The 20,201-nt window shown below is 37.4% G+C and overlaps 1 pseudogene; it reads right to left on the minus strand.

Annotated features, from left to right (window-relative positions):
• Positions 1–12,868: 12,868 nt before the first annotated feature.
• Positions 12,869–19,183, minus strand: LOC126779410 (uncharacterized; annotated as a pseudogene).
• Between the last annotated feature and the right edge of the window lie 1,018 nt (positions 19,184–20,201).

Here is a 20,201-nt window from a genome sequence, read left to right on the forward strand (position 1 = left end):
AGGCCGTGGGAGGGGTGAGAGGGGCAAGGGTGAACGATGAGACGCAAGCGCGCCGACGGAGAGACGAGGGCGAGCCGTAAGCGCGGGGACCGCTGGATCACCCGAGGCGAGCCCTTTACGTTATGATTCCGATTAGTGTGCTTTGCAGTAGGCAGTTTCATACAATGAATACTGAACGGTTAGAGTTGATACGGTTACGATCCGTTTCCGAGTTGATATGTATGCTCACTCCCTTAAATAGAAATTTGTCATAGATTACGTAAAAAATAATAAAAATACAATCCAGGTAATAATGAAGAATATAGATTTTGAAAAAATATACTTCATGGTATGTAGACTTTTAAATAAATTAAACAAATATTCATATTATATTTTTATTCTTGAGTTTAGGAATTTCCTTATTATTTATAAATTAAATTAATCAAAACAATTCCGACGTTTGTTATGATACAAAGCAACCACCTAGTCAAGTATCCGACGAGCCAAATTGTATTTAAAAAAAATATAAAATAACTAAAGAGTGAATTAAATACGTCTGAACAGATTTGGATGCCCAGTTTAATTAATTATTGAAATACCTAAACTAAAAAATATTATTTCCCATGAATTTATTTGCTTAGTTAGGTTTTCCTGTAATCCAACGACAAAATGCAACGATGCAGTTTTAGGTTTTTATTGTAAATGTTCTTCGTGGTACTGGTTGCATAACTACCTTGCATTTGATGCACTCAGTCAATGAAAATCATCATCTTAATAATAAAAATAAAATAATAAATAAAATCTATTTACTACTACTATACCATCAGTCCGAAAATCTTTTGGCAGGACCTCGGTGTTTGTTAGATTCGATCTGCCTTTATACAGGGTTACAGGGTAATATGTCACGATCCTTTTAAAGGGTTATAGTTCAGGACAATAGCTATCAAATGACCCCGAAAATGCTTATGCAAAAGTGTATCGTTTTCGAGTTATTAATTTTTTAATATTTTTTTTATTTAAAGGATGTTTAAGATTCTAAAATTCAATAAAAAAAAATCAACGTATTTTCCCTATTTTTTTTGTATTTCTTGCTAGGGTACATCCTAGTTAATAATAACCAGTTATAAAACAAAAACAATCTTCAAGCATTTTTAAATTACAGATCCAAAACTGTACAACTTTTCGATTTTTAATTTTGATTCTTTAAGTTACTCGCAATTTTTTTGTAAAAATCACTATGGCTCTTATCGTGCGGATCATTTTAAAAACATCTGCGTTTCCTTAGCTATCCATCGGTACATAAAAAGTACAGTAACAATCATAAACTCAGGAGAAAATTAGATAACAAAGAGACCAGGTAGGAAATTCTAAGAAATGCTATTGATAAGAAATTAAATCTGGATCAAAGACAAAAGGACCTCAATGCAAAGTAGTTAAAGATTATTTTTAATAGGGGTAATAGGTAAAAAGGAGAGATAAACCAGAGCTGTCATTGCAATTTTGAATTTAAATCAAAAACAAAATACTTAATCTTTTTAGTTACTCCATACTTTCGAAATTACACTGTTTATTATTCATAATTCGTGTTCAAAATGAGATCCCCTATTTCGTATACAAATACGCATTCTTTTTCTTAATTCACTTTTTACTACAACACTACTCAAGCTATGTTGAATAGAATTTGCAACATTCATTATTCTTGTTTTGAGTTCTTCAATTGTTTGTACTGGTGAAACATCATAAACCAGGCTTCATATGCCCCCAGACATAATAGTCCATCGGAGTCAAATCTGGACTTCTCGCTGGCCATGGGATTGGTCCTCCTCTGCCAATCCATCTATTACGATAATTGCTGTCTAGCCACTGTCTTACGGACATTCGAAAGTGTGCGGGGCAACCATCATGCTGGAATATCATTGTCTGCCTAAGTTTCAGCGAAACATTTTCGAGTAACTCATACTATCTGGAGTAAAGCGGCTCCTTCAAAGGCGATTTTATTAATATTTTCGTATTCCATAATTATTTTTTATTTATTCTAATTAACTGTGTGTTTTATATTTATCCTACTTCTGAATTGTAAAAACTAGATCTCAACACGAAATCCGCACGGTGTGTAAAGATAATTCAAGTCTATCAGTTTCCCGTCATAATGAGTAGTTAGTAATGGTCTTCTTGCCAGATTAAAAATATAGATTATTATTAATTAATATTAAAAATGACAAATACTCTCCAGTAATATTTAATATTAATTCGTATCACATCTAATATTATTTATTACAATCTGACTTAGTTAAATTACACAAGTAACCTTTTCTGAGTCAGTTTTCGTTTAGGGCACACTTTCCCGATTTGCTTCAAGTGGATTAATACAGTTTTATCACTTGCCCCGACGCCTGCAGCTATCTCTGAAGTGTTTTGTGATAGATCCGCTTCCACAATAGCCTTTTATTCTTCATTTTGAATTAATTGAAATTAAACTTTGTACTTTAATCTTTTGTAAAAAATTATTGCTGTTGAATATCTTGCTTTTTATTGTTTACAATTGGCAACTTAGAGCTATAAGTTAATATCAGTGTTATTTTTCTTGCTTGCACGACTAATTTTAATTTTAGCTTCGTTTCATAGTTCAGTTTAATATGCAGTTTTGTACTTGTAGGTATCAGAAACTTTAACGGATTTCATTATTTTATTGTCGGAAATTCTGATTGGTTCGCCATCACAATTTTTGACGGTGTTGAAGTTAATATCATTAGAAATTAACTATTTAAGATTTAAATCGTAAAGGTTTTAAAGTTCATTCCATTCACAATGAAACTATTACCACTCTTTTTAGCATTACGGATTAGACCTGCGTACTGATCTGGGGTATAAATTGGTCCAGATTGTTTTGCTTGACGAATGTTTTTCTCTATTATCGAGTGGGCGGTATCCGCTTCGTTTTGAGTGTGTCCACGAATTAAGAACTTGTATGTTATAGATCTAATAAGTAACAAACTTAAATGTATTTGTTTTTTTGTTGACCGCAACAGTTATCTGAGATAAAAATTATGTCTGAATTTGGGTAATTCGAAGAACTTTCTTTTAAAAAGTTTTACAAACAAGAACCCCTATTTCAGTGGCTCCTCGCTTTCCCTCGTGCCAAAAGTAACAAAATGTTTTCTTATCCTTAATATTTGAGACTGTAAAGTTTAGTTTACTTTTATAAATAAATGCTGACGATTGACCGAGAGGACAAGGCAATACAGCTTGAAGATCAAATATTGCCACATTGCTGTTGTTATCAGAATTTTTGCACTCTTCGACATCTTGTTTTTGTAACGGGGTAGTCCCGCGTGAACTTCTTTATAAGCTCTCACACGGGCCACGGGGCACACGCTCTTCCCCTGGTCATGAAACTGTGGCTGTTTACTGCACACAGTACCTAAAACCATACCCTTAAACATACCCTGGGTTAGGGTAAGGGGTTTTCTGGTAGGATCTCCATGCGCCGATTAGAATGAGCCGTCGCAAGGGGTGGTTGGGTTAAGGGGAAGGTTCGGTTCTATGGATCCTTACCTTACAGCCAGCTCTGGTACGTTAAACTGCTCATCCGATGGGGTGGAGTCCTCAAGTTTCCTCGTGTCTGTAGCGGCGCCCTATGCGGTTATATGACAAAACACGAGTGCCGTGTTTCTTAGGTTCCAACTTTCTCGTCTTTGGATAGATCTTCTTCCGCTGTTTTCAATGTGAGACCTATTATACTATTAAATATATATATTTTACTTTATGACGTTGCGTTTTTAAAGACAGCTTTAATAAGTTTGTCTTAGCAGTCCGAATAATATTTCATCAAACATGTATTTTCCGTCCACTTCTTTCTGTCACTCGTCATCTTAATACTTATCACTTTCATACACATATCCTTTCACACTGTCTGCGTCCTCCCCCGTCCCCTATATCCATCGAGATTCATTCTCATCACCCTTCTAGTAACATGCTTTTTTTTCGTCCTCATCACATACCCATACCACGCTAATCTATTACTCTTTCAACTTTGATCTATTTGTGCTACTTTCTCTGATATACTCCTTTCTTATTTTGTCTATGCTAGGTACACCGCATGTCCCTCTTAACATTCGCATCTCTGTCAGTTTTATAGTTTTACTTTCTCTTCTTTTGCTGCCCAACATTCAGAACCATACATCACGACAGGTGTTATAAATCTTCCCTTTGATCTTCATTCGTGGGTCACAAATGCTCCCAGAGACCTGTCGCCATTTCATTCGCCCTGCATTTATCCGGTTCCTCAATACTCTGTTATTGTAATCATCGTTTTGGATTGATGAACCTAGGTAACGATATTCTGAGCATACTTGTAAATGGACACCATTTAAAGCTATGTGAGAAAAATTGGAGATACTATCGAAATCGCAAAACAGACGTTACGTTTTGGTCCTGCTAGTTTTCAAACCGACTATCTCCAATCTTTCTCGCTATTTTTCTAGCTTGCTCTCCACCTCGGTTGCATTTTCACCAACGAAAACAACGTCGTCGGCAAAGAGCATATACCAGGGTTATTAAACAATACTAGTGACGCAAGCATGCAAGCCGTGCGCAAAACTGGCGCCTGCCGGTGTCTCGGCTCCCCTGCTTCTGTTCCCTTCTTTACCTCTGACCGATATCACACCACTCTGACGACACAATTAAAGACACGCCTCAATGGGGTCTATTCTTCAGCTAATTCGGTCGTTCATGAAGTCGGTTCGTCCGCAACCGCAGCATCTTCAGGCAGCAACCGGTGTGGTCGCGATGGTTGATTGTGGACCTCCGCTTGTACTTCTGGCATGTTTCCCTCCGCGCTTTCTTCGGATTTTTTGTTGATTGGTAAACTTATTTTTATTTTGTGATCAAAAGTTTATTAAATGAATACGAAAAAAACAATATTTTTGTTGATCTTAAAATTCGAAGCGTTCAGTCTAGCTTTAATAAACTTACTGATGTTTTAAATCTTGCAAAGAATTCGAATTTTAATTTTTGTATTCAATTGTACGAGGCAAACTTTTATAAAATCTGGATACATAAAATAACTAAATTATTACACATTCTGTATATTTATAAAAATTGGCAACCCTGGCAAATTGGCAACCGCACAAAGTTGCTGTACTTCTGTTTAAATGCTATTAATGAAATTGAAGTCGATAGTTGTATTCGCTATGTGCGAAGTACCTGGTGGGGGTATAGTAGTGATCGCAGCGCTTACCGTGGCAGAAATACGCAACAATCCGGGAAAGTAAAGTCAATTCGCACGGAGTTCGTAATAAATAAAAATAAAAAACCTAATAATAGATGTTGTTGTATTGTGAACTGCAAAGATAACGGCACAAATAGTCGGTGTAAATTCCATATATTTCCTACTTTTAAGTGTTTAAGTTAATATCGTTAGAAACTAACTATTTAAGATTTAAATCGTCAAGTTATGAAAGTTCATTCCATTCACAATGAAACTATTACCACTCTTTTTGGCATTACGGATTAGACTCGCGTACTGATCTGGGGTATAAATTGGTCCAGATTACGTTTTGAGTGTGTCCATGAATTAAGAACTTGTATGTTATAGATCTAATAAGTAACAAATTAAAATGTATTTGTTTTTTTTTTGTTGACCGCAACAGTTATCTGAGATAAAAATTATGTCTGAATTTGGGTTATTCGAAGAACTTTCTTTTAAAAAGTTTTACAAACAAGAACCCCTATTTCAGTGGCTCCTCGCTTTCCCTCGTGCCAAAAGCAACAAAATGAACTTAATTATAAGCTCTCACACGGGCCACGGGGCACACGCTCTTCCCCTGTTCATGAAACTGTGGCTATTTACTGCACACAGTACCTAAAACCATACCCGTAAACATACCCTGGGTTAGGGTAAGGGGTTTTCTGGTAGGATCTCCTTGCGCCGGTTAGAATGAGCCGTCGCAAGTGGTGGTTGGGTTGATGGGAAGGTTCGGTTCTATGGATCCTCACCTTGCAGCCAGCTCTGGTACGTTAAACTGCTCATCCGATGGGGCGGAATCCTCAAGTTTCCTCTTGTCTGTAGCGGCGCCCTATGCGGTTATATGACAAAACACGAGTTCCGCGTTTCCTTGGTTTTAAGGTTATTTTCTAATAATTTATAACCCTAATAACTCCGCCAGTTCTTATCCAATTTTCTCTAGAAGGAGGATGTCTTTGGATAGATCTTCTGCTTTTTTCTACGATCATGACGATTTTTATGAACACGTGCGAACACCCAACAGCAAAATATAAACTAACATCCGGTGCACCGTACACGGCATTCAGTGCAGCGTCGTAGACATGTGTCCACGTGCTCAGTGTTGCCAGCACACGTATTTGTCACCATACACAAGATGTTAATATTAATATTTTCAGCTCGATGACGAGGACGATTGACCGAGAGGACAAGACAATACAGCTTGAAGATCAATTGCTGTTGTTATCAGAATTTTTGCACTCTTCGACATCTTGTTTTTGTAACGGGGTAGTCCCGCGTGAACTTCTTTATAAGCTCTCACACGGGCCACGGGGCACGAAAACTCTTGCCCTGGTCATGAAACTGTGGCTGTTTACTGCACACAGTACCTAATACCATACCCTTAAACATACCCTGGGTTAGGGTAAGGGGTTTTCTGGTAGGATCTCCTTGCGCCGGTTAGAATGAGCTGTCGCAAGGGGTGGTTGGGTTGAGGGGAAGGTTCGGTTCTATGGATCCTCACCTTGCAGCCAGCTCTGGTACGTTAAACTGCTCATCCGATGGGGCGGAGTCCTCAAGTTACCTCGTGTCTGTAGCGGCGCTCTATGCGGTTATCTAACAAAACACCAGTGCCGCATTTCTTTTTTTTTTAAGTATTTAAGCTAGCGCTTGACTGTTATCACACCTGATGGCAGGTGACAGGTGTCTAAGATGGAGCGCGCTTGCCTAGAAGATGCCTATTCACTCTAGACTTGAAGGTACCCCTAATGTAGGTGGTGGGAAAAACGGAGGTAGTGGGTATTCCAGATCTTAGTGGTGCGTATCAGAAACAAGGAAGCAAATCGTTTCGTACGTGTCTTAGTTACATCAACAACGGACGGGTGCAGATCTTTACGATGCCTCGAAGTTCTATGGTAAAAAGGTGACGGAGGAACCAAATTAAATAGTTCCTGGGCACACTCCGAAATATATTCTGTAGAAAAACGACAGACAGGCAACCTTACGACGGTGTTTCAAGTTCTGGAGTTTTGCGACCAGTGTCTGGTCGCCAATGAGCCTTCAAGCACGACGATCCACTGAATCCAAAGCTTCAAGCTGGTACTTAGCAGAGCCGTCCCATAAATGGCTGCAGTACTCCATGCACGATCTGACTTTATCTTATTTTTAACCGATTATTTATTTTGAATAAGGATTTTATTAGAGAAAATTATAATTTTGCTATGATCTCTCTAACAATAATATAATAAAATTTCAATTCATCGTTTTCATCTTAGTTTGGTTGCAATCGAAGTGTTCGTTACTATTTCACTACTACTACAATTTGTTTCATCATCACGAATATCACAGAACCAATTTATCAACGTATGTATTAAAAGGTCTGTCCAGAGAACCAGTGGTAGTTCGTCTGATCTTGTCATTCTCGTGACAATTCTATTAAAAACACCTCGCGTTATCCAGTAATCTAATAAGAATATTATGTTCGTTAATATTATCAAAATTTGATCAATAATATATACAATTATTCAGGTAGTATTTCCCTAGCGTCTGTTCTTAAATTAAGCACGTTCTGATCGGATTTCCTTGCCTTTTCTAGAATTTCTAGATTTAGATGTGTTGCCATTGCATGCGTTAACATGGAGATTGGTAGGTATCTCTTGTAATCTTGGGTCTATGCCACGCACTTTTCATTTACCAAAGAAATAAATTCAGAAAATTCAAAATTCGGACAGTATTTGTCAATGTCAGGAATTAATATAGAGTGCGGACCAATGTCATAGGGAGGCTCATCTTGTAAGGGCTCTTCTACCGTATCGAATTTAACTTCCTGCACTGAACCAGGTTTTGGGGTCTTCGGCTTCTTAAATACCTTTGATCGTTGTGTTGGACTGCGGTTGACCTCCCTTCTTGGATCATATCGTTCAGGTTCATATGACCAATCTGCTATCATCTGGCGCTCATTTAATCGTTGATATGCGCGTTGCGCGTTGCGGGCTGCTCGGTTGCCTCCGGAATGGCCTCTTCCACGTGAAACGTAGTCACGATTCTGATTGTTGCTAATCTCGGTATTACTTCGAGGAATGCTAATATGTCAAAAACGACCGAGCCGAGATGGCCCAGTGGTAAGAACGCGTGAATCTTAACCGATGATCGTGGGTTCAAACCCGGGCAAGCACCCCTGAATTTTCATGTGCTTAATTTGTGATTATAATTCATCTCGTGCTTGACGGTGAAGTAAAACATCGTGAGGAAACCTGCATGTGTCTAATTTCACTGAAATTCTGCCACATGTATATTCCACAAGCCCGCATTGGAGCAGAGTGGTAAAATAAGCTCCTAACCTTCTCCTAAATAAGAGGAGAGGGGAAGCCTTTAGCCCAGCAGTGGGACATTCACAGGCTGTTACGGTAGGGTAAGTTCAATTACAGGCATTTTTACATAATTATGTGTATTTTGATAATAACTTTTTATATATTTTTTATTCAGAATGGTGTGCACTCTGGAAGGTTTGCTTTGCAGATAACACAACACAGTCATCAAGAGATATAGCCCTGAATGATTTTGTCTTCTAATGTGTGAGTATATCTTACTTATTTTCAAGGTTTCAATTTATTAAAGTAACCAAATGGATACTTTTTTATATATAATTAACAAACCATAAATTATACAAAGCAATGTCTTCAGAAATTGCACATTACATCAAAACTCCCAATATATATGTATGATTATAATCCATTTTTAATGTTTTTAATTATTTTTCTTAATTCATTCCCGGGGAATTTGAAAGGCCCTTGTGTGGGACGCTACATGTCTTGGCATACTAAACATTACCTTCATATTCTCCCTAAAATAAATATGATATGTTTGATTTTATTTATTTATTATTTGGACGACAACCAGTTACAAAATTAAAATAATCAATTTAAAAAAAAAATCACTAACATTTGTTTTATCCCGGTTGTTCCAATAAGTATTTTTTACATAAACCAATAGAAAGATATCAAAATTTTCTTTTTAACATGGCTGATGTTACGTTTTTAACAAATATTTGTGTTTTCATTTGTTTTTTATTTACATTTCAGTAACAGTATGCAGTCGGTGATGGTGAAGTTGAAGAGTCTACACATCTTTGAAATCTGTAAGTAAAATTCAACTAATATTTTTAAAGGTTCCTGTTGATTGTTATTTTTAAATGAATAGCAAAACCTGGCGGTAGTGCTTTGTGCAACCTAATAACAATATAAAACAGTATAGGTAAGCGGACGAGCAAATGGGCCACCTCGTCAGGTGGTCAATGTATATGGGCGTTGGTGACCACTTACGACGGTATGCTATACTATACGACGGTATATTACATTGGCATTGTAAGAAATGTTACCAATGCGCCACCAACCTTGGGAACCAAGATGTTATGTTCCTGCAATTACACTGACTTACTCACCCTTCAAACCGGAACACATTAATACCATGTACTGCTGTTTTGCGGTAGAATATCTGATGAGTGGTCGGTACCTGCCCAGACGAGCTTGCAAAGCTCTACCACCAGTAGAAATATATTAAATAAAATAATTACATTATGACAACGAGAAATCTTTATCAGTGTACTGTATGCCCACTGAATCTTACTTATTTGTCGAAATAATTATGAAATAAAATATATTTGTCGGATTGAACATACATGGTTATCATTATTGGAGTTTATTGCGTGGTCCTTGTTTCTAAGGAAAAAATTTTCTTCTTTGATTTCCCGGGGCAATACTTAATTTGATTATATACACCCATAAGAAACGATTTCAGTATTTTTTTAAATTTTTTATAACATTTAAGCGTCGCTACAAAGGTTTGAATTTTAAATAAAAACTCAAAATCTATATTTGTTGGATTCTTTTATTAATAAGTCAGGACATTAAAAAAATACAAAATTGTTGTTGATATTATAAATTGAGATATTATTTAAATATATGAATCATTTATTTTTAAGATACAAGGTTTGCCTTGCTAGTATGAGGGTACTTTTTCCTACACTCTTTCACCAACAAAAGCAAATATTGCTTTTGTTCTTCATTGGTTCAACACCGCGCTCAGCTATGTCGTTCACTACTTACAAAGAATGAACGATATTTTTGGTAGCCACATAATCAGTGTCTTCGTTCCAGGTTTCCACGTCCTTTATTCACAAAAATTAATGAGTTATAGAAATAGGATCTAGAAGAATTTTAAGGAATTACTACTCACGAAGTTTTCTATATTTTTTTCGTGATTGTGGTTGATAATAAACCTAATAGTGTATGCGAATTCGACACTAGCATATGTAAGAATGGGACGGATACATGCTTTGTATAATGTCGCCTTATTTCTAAGGGACATTTTACTGCGCCTACATAGCATCGGATATAGTCTACTTAGAACAAAGAAAACTTTGTTCCTTATATTTGTGTTTTGAGGTCTAAAACTCAGTGCACGGTCTAATATGACACCTAAGTATTTGACTTTATTAAGCCAAGGAACGGGCCTTTCGTATAGGGTTATTGACCCCGGACGGGTACGGAGGGAGTTAATTCTACTGCCACCCCGTCGAAAGTATACTGCAGTGCAGGTTCGAAACCAAGCGCTTAGAGCGTTGGCCGCGGCCTGAAGGCGGAGAGTAATGAATCTAGCGGATCTAGAACAGGTGTATATAGCGGTATCGTCCGCGACTAGGACTAGCTCTGTATCTTTACATTTCGGGTTGTCCGATGTGTACAGGGAGTAGAGAGTGGGTGATAGCACGGATCCTTGAGGGACTCCGGCTCGTAAGGGGCGAGTAGAGGACAGAGTGCATTCTACGTTGTACCGGAATGTACGGTTCGATAGATAGTCGTGTTCGATACGTACAAGACTAACGGGAATGCCTAGCATATGTAACTTATATATAAGTACGTTATGCCAGACTTTATCGAAGGCATTCGCTACATCGAAGAAAAGGGCTCCTGTGTAGCACGGCCTATGAGGTCGATTTAGGCCTAATAAGATGTGCTCCGTGACGCAGTTCACTGCATGTGTAGCCGAGTATCCGGCTCTAAAGCCGAATTGCTCGTTAATAAGAAGGTTATTGACCTCTATAACTGTTTTGAGTCGGGCTAATATTAACATTTCATATATCTTACCCAATGAGTTAATTAAACTAATGGGACGGTAACTAGTAGGAAGATTTCTAGGCTTACCGGGCTTGTAAATACCGATAACGGTGGTCGTCTGGTCTGAGAAGGAGCAGCCTGCCATAATGGCGTTGAATATTGCTACTAATAAGCAAAGAATCTGGGCGGGTAAGTATTTAATTACTTTATTAGTAATATGGTCGGGGCCGGGTATCCTACTTGTAAGCAACCGACGCTGCTCAATCATTTCGCAGCAATAATAGGATATCGTACCCAGACGTTTCCAAAGCCCTTTGGGGAAAGACGAATTTCTCCCACTTTCACTAACTTTGAGCAAGAACCGTGTTTGGCTATTGCATCAATCACTTCCTCGGTCGAGACAGAGTCATCCAAGCCATGGATTAGTATCTTTGCGCATGTTGTTGGTCTTGAGACATTGGCCACGCTTTCATAGAAGACCTCTCTAAGTTTTTGAGCAAGTGAGTCTTGCTTTATCACTGCTCGCTGCACTTGGTACTTCAAGAACTCGAGCCCCACTTGCTGCTTCTTCTAAACCGGAAACCATTGATACCGCAACTTGCCAGGTCAATCTTGCTTTTAGCTTCGGCTAATATTTTGACATAGATCAATCCCTGTTTAACCGCTTCACTTCCGTCCAGCTATTTTCCGCGGCCGCACATGCCGTCTGGGACAGAAGAAGTTAATTGTTTATTATCTTTGTTTGTATTAGTATATTTTAGGTCTTTCTTCTTCTTTTTTCTTATTCTATAAACTTCTCTTTAGCAGTTGTGCCTATAGGTTGAACATTAGAGACTGCTGTTATAACCGCTTCTTGACGATCAACCGCCAGAGAAGGGCGAACAATTTTCTCGGGCAGAAGCCTGTCTTCGATCACCTCAAAACGCGCGTTCACCATCGTTCCAACTTGTCTTTGGACGGATTCTGTTATCTCCTCTGCTGATAAATTGCCAACACTGGTCTGCGGCGTTGCCAAAGATGAGGCAGATTGAGCAGGACGTGCGGCCTGTTCCTTCAACTCTAGTAAATCTTTGCGCAAATCTTCCACTTCTTTGCATAGACGAACAGTGTCAGCCTGCAGAATTGCAACCTCTGATGACGAGGATCTACTATATATAGAGGGCTTCCACTGCAGTCTTGATGGATGTAGCTGCTTCCTTCAGGCCCCGCACAAAGGTACCTTTTATTCCCTCTCGCTGCGTCGCCACTTGGGATTTGGGCTGATTTTTTTTTTAAAAAAATTTTTCGCCTACTTCAGAATGAGTATATCATCATTTGAAGAGCTATTAAGTGGGTTATCAAAATATATACAAAAAATATATATATATATATTAAAGGAAGGAAACCTGTTACTGCTTTGGAAATGTTGGGATTGACTAAGGTAAAGTAAAACAAATACGTTTTATATTGATATTGTTTTATTGATATTTATGGCACTAGGAATCAAATTAAGTTTTTTGCATTATACTTAATTAGTTACTTTAATTGGTCTTTCAAAAATACAATGATAAATTTAAGAAAAATCAAACTCTTCGTCTGGTGTACCATAGGAAGTACCTGACGTTTCGTCCAGTATAAATGGTGAAGTTGTTGGACGTTGTTGGTTTGATGGCTAGAAATGTATTTGTGAGGATGAGGCAGTCCTCGGTTCAGCAAACGAACATCCAGGAGTAGAAGTGTAGTAGCCACTGTGAAAAGTATTATTGTATCTTTGAGATGAATTTCCTTGATTATAGCCCTGATGCTGATAATCTTGAGTATAGCCGTGAGGTGTATATTGCTGAATTGAAGGCTGAAGAATGTCCGTTAGTATTTGAAGTACTCGACTTTGAAATATTACTGTTTGATGATCGTTCAAAGATTGAAGAGATGGTAAAATCCCCTTGAAAAAATGAAAATGTCTATTCTCCGCTGTTTTTTAATATTTTCAACAAATTTTCTTGAAAGTCATCCTTCTCATCTGCCTTTCGTTTTCGTAATTCACTTTGATAACGAGGCAATGCTGTTATTTCATTTTGGGCCTTTCTATCTCCTTCCATTACATTTATACTGGAATCAGTTGCATTTTGTGAAACCTTTTGCAAAAACTGTAATTGTTTACAAACAAACTGAATCAGTCAACAAATATGACGTCATAACGCAGGAATTTATGCCGCAACACGGTTATGTGTTTCGGCCCTAATGGAGTGCTAGTTCCTCCATGGCTGCTGTTCTGCCTATCATTTCTCGGCTTAAGTGACCGTGCGAGATAGATATTTCAGGTAATAGTTATGAGAGATGGGTTTCAATTCTTAGAGCATACTGGCTTACAGTTTCGTTTTTTTGTTGTTTGCATTTCTGTAGTTCTGTCAGCAGATTGGCAAAATGTTTCCTCTCACTGAATTGTGTTTTGAGGATTTTTTTCAATTGCCAATTAGCGAACTCTTTAATAGAGCAAGGCAGTCTCTGCTTTGCCCTGTAACTGGAGTATATATTTAAATAATATATCTTTATTGACATTATCCGAGACATGTACCATAATTCGGAATCGATAGTAAGGACCGCCGTTGGCGACACACACCCTTTCCCGATCATAGTTGGTGTCCACCAAGGCTCAGCCCTGAGTCCTTTTCTGTTCAGCGTAGTGCTTGACGTTGTCACAGTCAAAGCCCATGAGCCCCCTTATCATACCCCCCTACTGCGCTCGCCAACACGCCTGCCCAGCGCGGCGAGTATGGGCAAACCCTCCTCAATGGTAAATGCGCCTAAAAAAGACCCCCAGTTACAAGCAAGCCCGCTAGGCCCGACCAAGGTAGCGGTCGCGGTATCGGCAGGGCAGGGGATTTTATGCGTCTTATCTGCCATGACATACGGTGCCGAAACGTGGACACTAACTGCCGGACTAGTCCACAAATTCAGTCTCTCAGGGTGCTATGGAGCGAGCTATGCTCGGAGTATCTTTGAAGGATAAGATCAGAAATGAGATTATCCGGAAAAGAATCGGAGTCACCGACGTAGCTTGCAAAATTAGCAGGCTGAAATGGCAGTGGGCTGGTCACGTATGTCGTAGGACCGATGGCCGTTGGAGCAGATGAGTCCTAGAGTGGAGACCGCGGATCAGCAAACGCAGCGTAGGGCGCCCTCCAGCCAGGTGGACCGATGACCTTAAGAAGACGGCGGGGACCGGCTGGCTGCGGAAGGCGGAGGACAGGGAGCTTTGGCGCACCTTGGGAGTGGCCTATGTTCAGCAGTGGACAATGATTGGCTGTTGATATATGATATGATATATACCACTTACCGTCAGGTGGAGTAGTCATTTGCCCTCCCGGCAAATATAAAAAAAAAATCGCCACTGCCATTTGAGTCAAATAAATTATTATAACTATTTTCTTTTTCTCATTTGAATTGATAAACGCTTCGAATTGTAGCTGGTGCTTATTTATATAGTTTTATATGACTCTAGCTTTTTATTAAAATACATTATTTGGTGTTTTATAAAATTTATTGTTTTCCCAATTAAAACGGACATCGGATAAAATCTTAATTTTTGGAGATCTTGTCTTTGTTGGTGTGGTAGCTGTATTTGCTAAAGGTGAGAGCTGTAAATCGATCGGACCTGAGAGAGGTTTCAAGTTTTCCAAAACGTCAGATTTATGTAGGGTATTTAAAATTATGCTTAGTAAATTATTGCTATCGACGTCTAGGGCTCTATCCGAATTAAATTGATCTCCCAGTGCTTCACCGTAATTATCAAAATGAAGATAGCCTAAATGTTTATTATGAATATAAGGAACGCTGCAATCTTGAAATTCAAAACAGCTAAGACGTCGTAAAGCTATAATTTTACTTTGATCAATAGTCCATGATTGGCTTGATGAACTGAAGCATATTGTTATATTATTTGGTTTACGCAAAGCATCGTTTTCTCTTTTTACTTAATTAATTTAATCTTTCAGTTTCTTTACAGCCTTCATATGATTGTAGCGCATGCATTTATTGCATTATTGAACTTAGTTAATCTTATATTTTCATTATTTGAAGACGATCCCGGTTGAGCAACAAGGGATCTGATCTAGGAGGGTCTGGATTGATTTTGATCTCCGAGTCACTGTCTGGAGGCGAATTTTCTATTAATATTTTTGTATTTTTTCTTTTCTTTCTTTTTTAAATAGTTTTGTGTGTTTTTTCTCCAATGTCTTCTCTGTTCTCATTGTGCTCTAGGAGTCATTTCTTGAATACTACACTACAATAGTATATACGACATAATACAATAGTATATAATATTTAAGATTAAAAAAAATAAAAAAAAAAATCAGCTGAGGTTCCTTGTTGGAAAGCGAGAGGAATGATTTTATAGGCAGGTTTTCATATTTTTAAAATAAACTAATTAATAAATGTGTATAATTAGAAATACTACTTTTAAGGAGATTACTTTCAAATTCGATGGCAAAAAAAAATTATATACTTATTTTTATTTTTCATGAGTTAATTTGTCTGGAAATGCTTTTTGCATGAAACTACGGACTGACTAAAATAGATTTTGTAGATGGCGCCATAGTTCGCATTTTACGACATTAAGGCGTTTAGCTGCCTTTGATTTTATAGGCCTCATATATATGGGTACAGTCGCCAAATAACGTTCCCCTTTTATAAAAAATATTTTTTTAAAATAATATATTAAGTGAAGTAATAAATGAAACATCAAAGTTAAAAGTTGAAACTCTTGTTTATTATTTTGAAAAATCTAAATTTTTTTAACTTACGTTTCTACAAAAATAGCTTTAACAAAATACTAGAAATTCTGAGAATATTTTTTAGTCAGCTCAAGCTCACAATAATCAGTGCGTAAACTTAAATTTTATTGTTAAAAGTAATTATTAATAATCGTAATTATTATATCTAATCAGACTTTTATTAATCATTGGTATACTTTAAGTAATTTTAATTCTCTAAACAGATTGCACAAGTAAAATTTATTCCTGTATTTTCAAAACAATCCTGATGCATCCATTGGGAACATTTTGTGCATCTTTTTAATTTCTCTCCCTTTGTATCTTGAGAGAACCTTTTCTCAAGATATTTACTGGGCAACTATCTTCTTCGTCAGTAGAAACTGAAATTGGGTCTTCTTCAGACGTGTCCTTGCCAGAAGATTGATTCTTACCCGTCTTTTTGGTTTTCTTTTTATTGCTTCCTGACGTATTTTTCTTTAAATTTCTAACCCATTTTTTCCTTTTTTTTTCATCATTTTCATTTTTTTCATTTCCGCATCTATTATTTCTTGTTTATATGGCACTTGGCACTTGGCACTTCAACGGGTTTTTTTCATTGCTTTCTAATTAGCTTTCTCTTCGGTATCTAATAATAAAATTAAAAAACAGTCAAAAAAAGATGAAGTGACCTAACTACCGTCCCGGGGGCCGATATTGGGCTCATATGAGAGGACGATATTAAGAATTTGTCAAATTTGTAGATAATATCCAATAAACAAAAAGCACATATCATAACCTAAATAAAATTTCAATCCATTTAAATGTAAGAAATAACAACAAATTTTATCAAAACATTTCATTACAATAACTCAAATACATAAAACAAATTTTGATCATTCGGAGTATAATTAGTCGCTCGATATACGGAAGTGTTATACAAGAAGCGCCAGTAAGGTAACCATGTGCTCCACGTATCGGGATAATTAACACACGGTATCCTTAAAAATGTTCCCATGCGTTTGTTTGTATGTAATAGCTTACATACCCCTACCATTGTTGTGTTGATGAACTCTGTCCCTCTATCGGTCGCTATGCTGTTAGGAACACCATATTTAAGTATAAAATTTTCAACAAAAGATTTTGCAACTTCGTTTGCAGTTTTCGTAACACGTGGACAAGCTTCAACGAATTTTGACAACTCACATTGTATATTTAATATATGTGTAATTTAATCTATCAGTATCTAATTGTCCTACAATATCTAAATATTTCTTGGAAGCCGTATGGGGTGTCACAGTCATCGGTTCTTTAGTGTACGTATACTCTATTCCAATTAAAGTACGTAAGGATATTTTTTCACTTCTTCAATAAGTTTCTCTCTTTTCATTGTTATTTTTTGTTTGAAACCTAACCTATAAATTTAATAAAATACGCCCAATACGACTGGAAGTTGCCTTGTAAATGACAGCACGTGTGGCTATGGCAACAATAGTATGCTGCAGGCAGGCCGTGGGAGGGGTGAGAGGGGCAAGGGTGAACGATGAGACGCAAGCGCGCCGACGGAGAGACGAGGGCGAGCCGTAAGCGCGGGGACCGCTGGATCACCCGAGGCGAGCCCTTTACGTTATGATTCCGATAAGTGTGCTTTGCAGTAGGCAGTTTCATACAATGAATACTGAACGGTTAGAGTTGATACGGTTACGATCCGTTTCCGAGTTGATATGTATGCTCACTCCCTTAAATAGAAATTTGTCATAGATTACGTAAAAAATAATAAAAATACAATCCAGGTAATAATGAAGAATATAGATTTTGAAAAAATATACTTCATGGTATGTAGACTTTTAAATAAATTAAACAAATATTCATATTATATTTTTATTCTTGAGTTTAGGAATTTCCTTATTATTTATAAATTAAATTAATCAAAACAATTCCGACGTTTGTTATGATACAAAGCAACCACCTAGTCAAGTATCCGACGAGCCAAATTGTATTTAAAAAAAATATAAAATAACTAAAGAGTGAATTAAATACGTCTGAACAGATTTGGATGCCCAGTTTAATTAATTATTGAAATACCTAAACTAAAAAATATTATTTCCCATGAATTTATTTGCTTAGTTAGGTTTTCCTGTAATCCAACGACAAAATGCAACGATGCAGTTTTAGGTTTTTATTGTAAATGTTCTTCGTGGTACTGGTTGCATAACTACCTTGCATTTGATGCACTCAGTCTATGAAAATCATCATCTTAATAATAAAAATAAAACAATAAATAAAATCTATTTACTACTACTATACCATCAGTCCGAAAATCTTTTGGCAGGACCTCGGTGTTTGTTAGATTCGATCTGCCTTTATATATAATTACTTGAAGGTTTTCCTCTTTTATTCGCATCGTACTTTTTATAAGCATAACGTGTCTACTAGTTCAGATCTGTAATATCCTTAAGTAAGTTTTGGATTATTTTTTTCAGTACTTAAAAATTGATCACTGCCATATCAATCATGTGATAAAATAATCGAATATACCACTTGCGACATTTGATCCGGATTCTATATCTTCCCAAAAAACTATCCACGAGGAGGAGCATTGCAGATACGGCGTTGTTTCCTTAGCACGTCTTTTTTTAGGTAGTTGTGACAACCTGGTACTTGTTTAGCTCTTTGTTATGAGCCCTCTCGATTCGCTCCAGTTCTTTTGAGTGTCGTGAGCGCTCTTGCTCCATTTCATCATGGACGGCAACTTTGGTTTCTCTCTTCATGTTACCCGCTATCTCAAGTGTGTCCTTTTCCTTCTGCAGGAGCTCGTTTGCCACTCCCTTGACCAGGTCCATCTCGACTCCGGTACCTCTTGTGGGTGTCGTTTACAGGAGACTTACTCTCCTGTTGTACGTTGAAGCATCGGATCCTACGGACGAAGTCTCTAAGTCGTCAATGTCTTCCCTCGACGTCTCACAGAGCTCCAGCCGAGCTCGGGTGGTTATGTCTGCCACGTTTGACTGTGACGGCTGTAGCGAGTTTTCGGTTGTTGTAGTGGGGATGGTGTCATTGTTTTTTCCTTGGCTGTATTCTTTTAAGTACTGCCTGTCCGCAGCCTTGCGTGTCTTAAAAGTTTCGCTTCTTGATGACATAATGCTTATTTATAGTTATATATATTATATACCTATATATATATATATATATATAGTTATATATATATATATATAAATAAATCTTAGGTATTATTTATGGTGGAGTTGTGAGAAAGTTTTTTTTTAATTTGTTTATGGTCAATACGGGCTCACCTGTCGCTGATGTGCTGCGGTGAGAAGTCCCGCTGCTGATGAGTATGCCAAAAATGATTTCGCCGAAGTCCGCGCGGTACGATGTGTTGTCACCGGGATTCCGTTGGGGCCAGATGATTTGGCTGCTCTTTCTGAATCTAATGGGCCCAAACTCGGGGTAGTGTTATTGTTATGGGGTTTTTTCGAACACTGGGGCTTTAGTCGAACACTTTCGCTCATCTTGAGAGAGCCTTTGGTCAAATGGTGCCACACTCGCAAACAATATGTCCTATATATCAGGTCAGTTCACAGGTATTTTTTTTGTGTGACATTTTTTTAAGTGATGTATAAATTTTGATCCACAATAACAGTGAGATTTGTCGCTCTGTGGAAAGGGCTTTTTCAACGTCGATACGGAAGCGATTTTATCGATATTTTTTTATGCAAAGGATTCCAAACGTGAGGCATACTCGAGAATGGATCGGACAAAGGAATTGTATAGCAAAATGAGTGTGGATTTGAAGTGAAAATCCTTACCCACTCTAAGGATACATCCCAGCATTCGATATGCCCTTCCAACAATGTTATCAACATAGTTATCAAATGACAGCTTTATGATCGAGGTGTACTCACAAGTGTCTCACCCCGATTACCCTTTTTATAGATTTTTCATTAATTTGTAGTCGAATACTAAATTATTGTTTTTTCGAGAAAATGTTATAATACTGCATTTCTTAAGATTTAATGAAAGTCCATTTGGATGACAGTAGTGACAAAGGCTATTTAAGTCGTTTTGTAATAAATAAATAAGACGCAAACCAACGAAGCAGTTCACCGTGTATACTGACTTCTCCAAGTTTACGAATAAGGTAGAAGTGCGGTATTT

Source organism: Nymphalis io, chromosome 29 (genome assembly GCF_905147045.1).
Source record: "Nymphalis io chromosome 29, ilAglIoxx1.1, whole genome shotgun sequence".
NCBI lineage: Eukaryota > Metazoa > Arthropoda > Insecta > Lepidoptera > Nymphalidae > Nymphalis > Nymphalis io.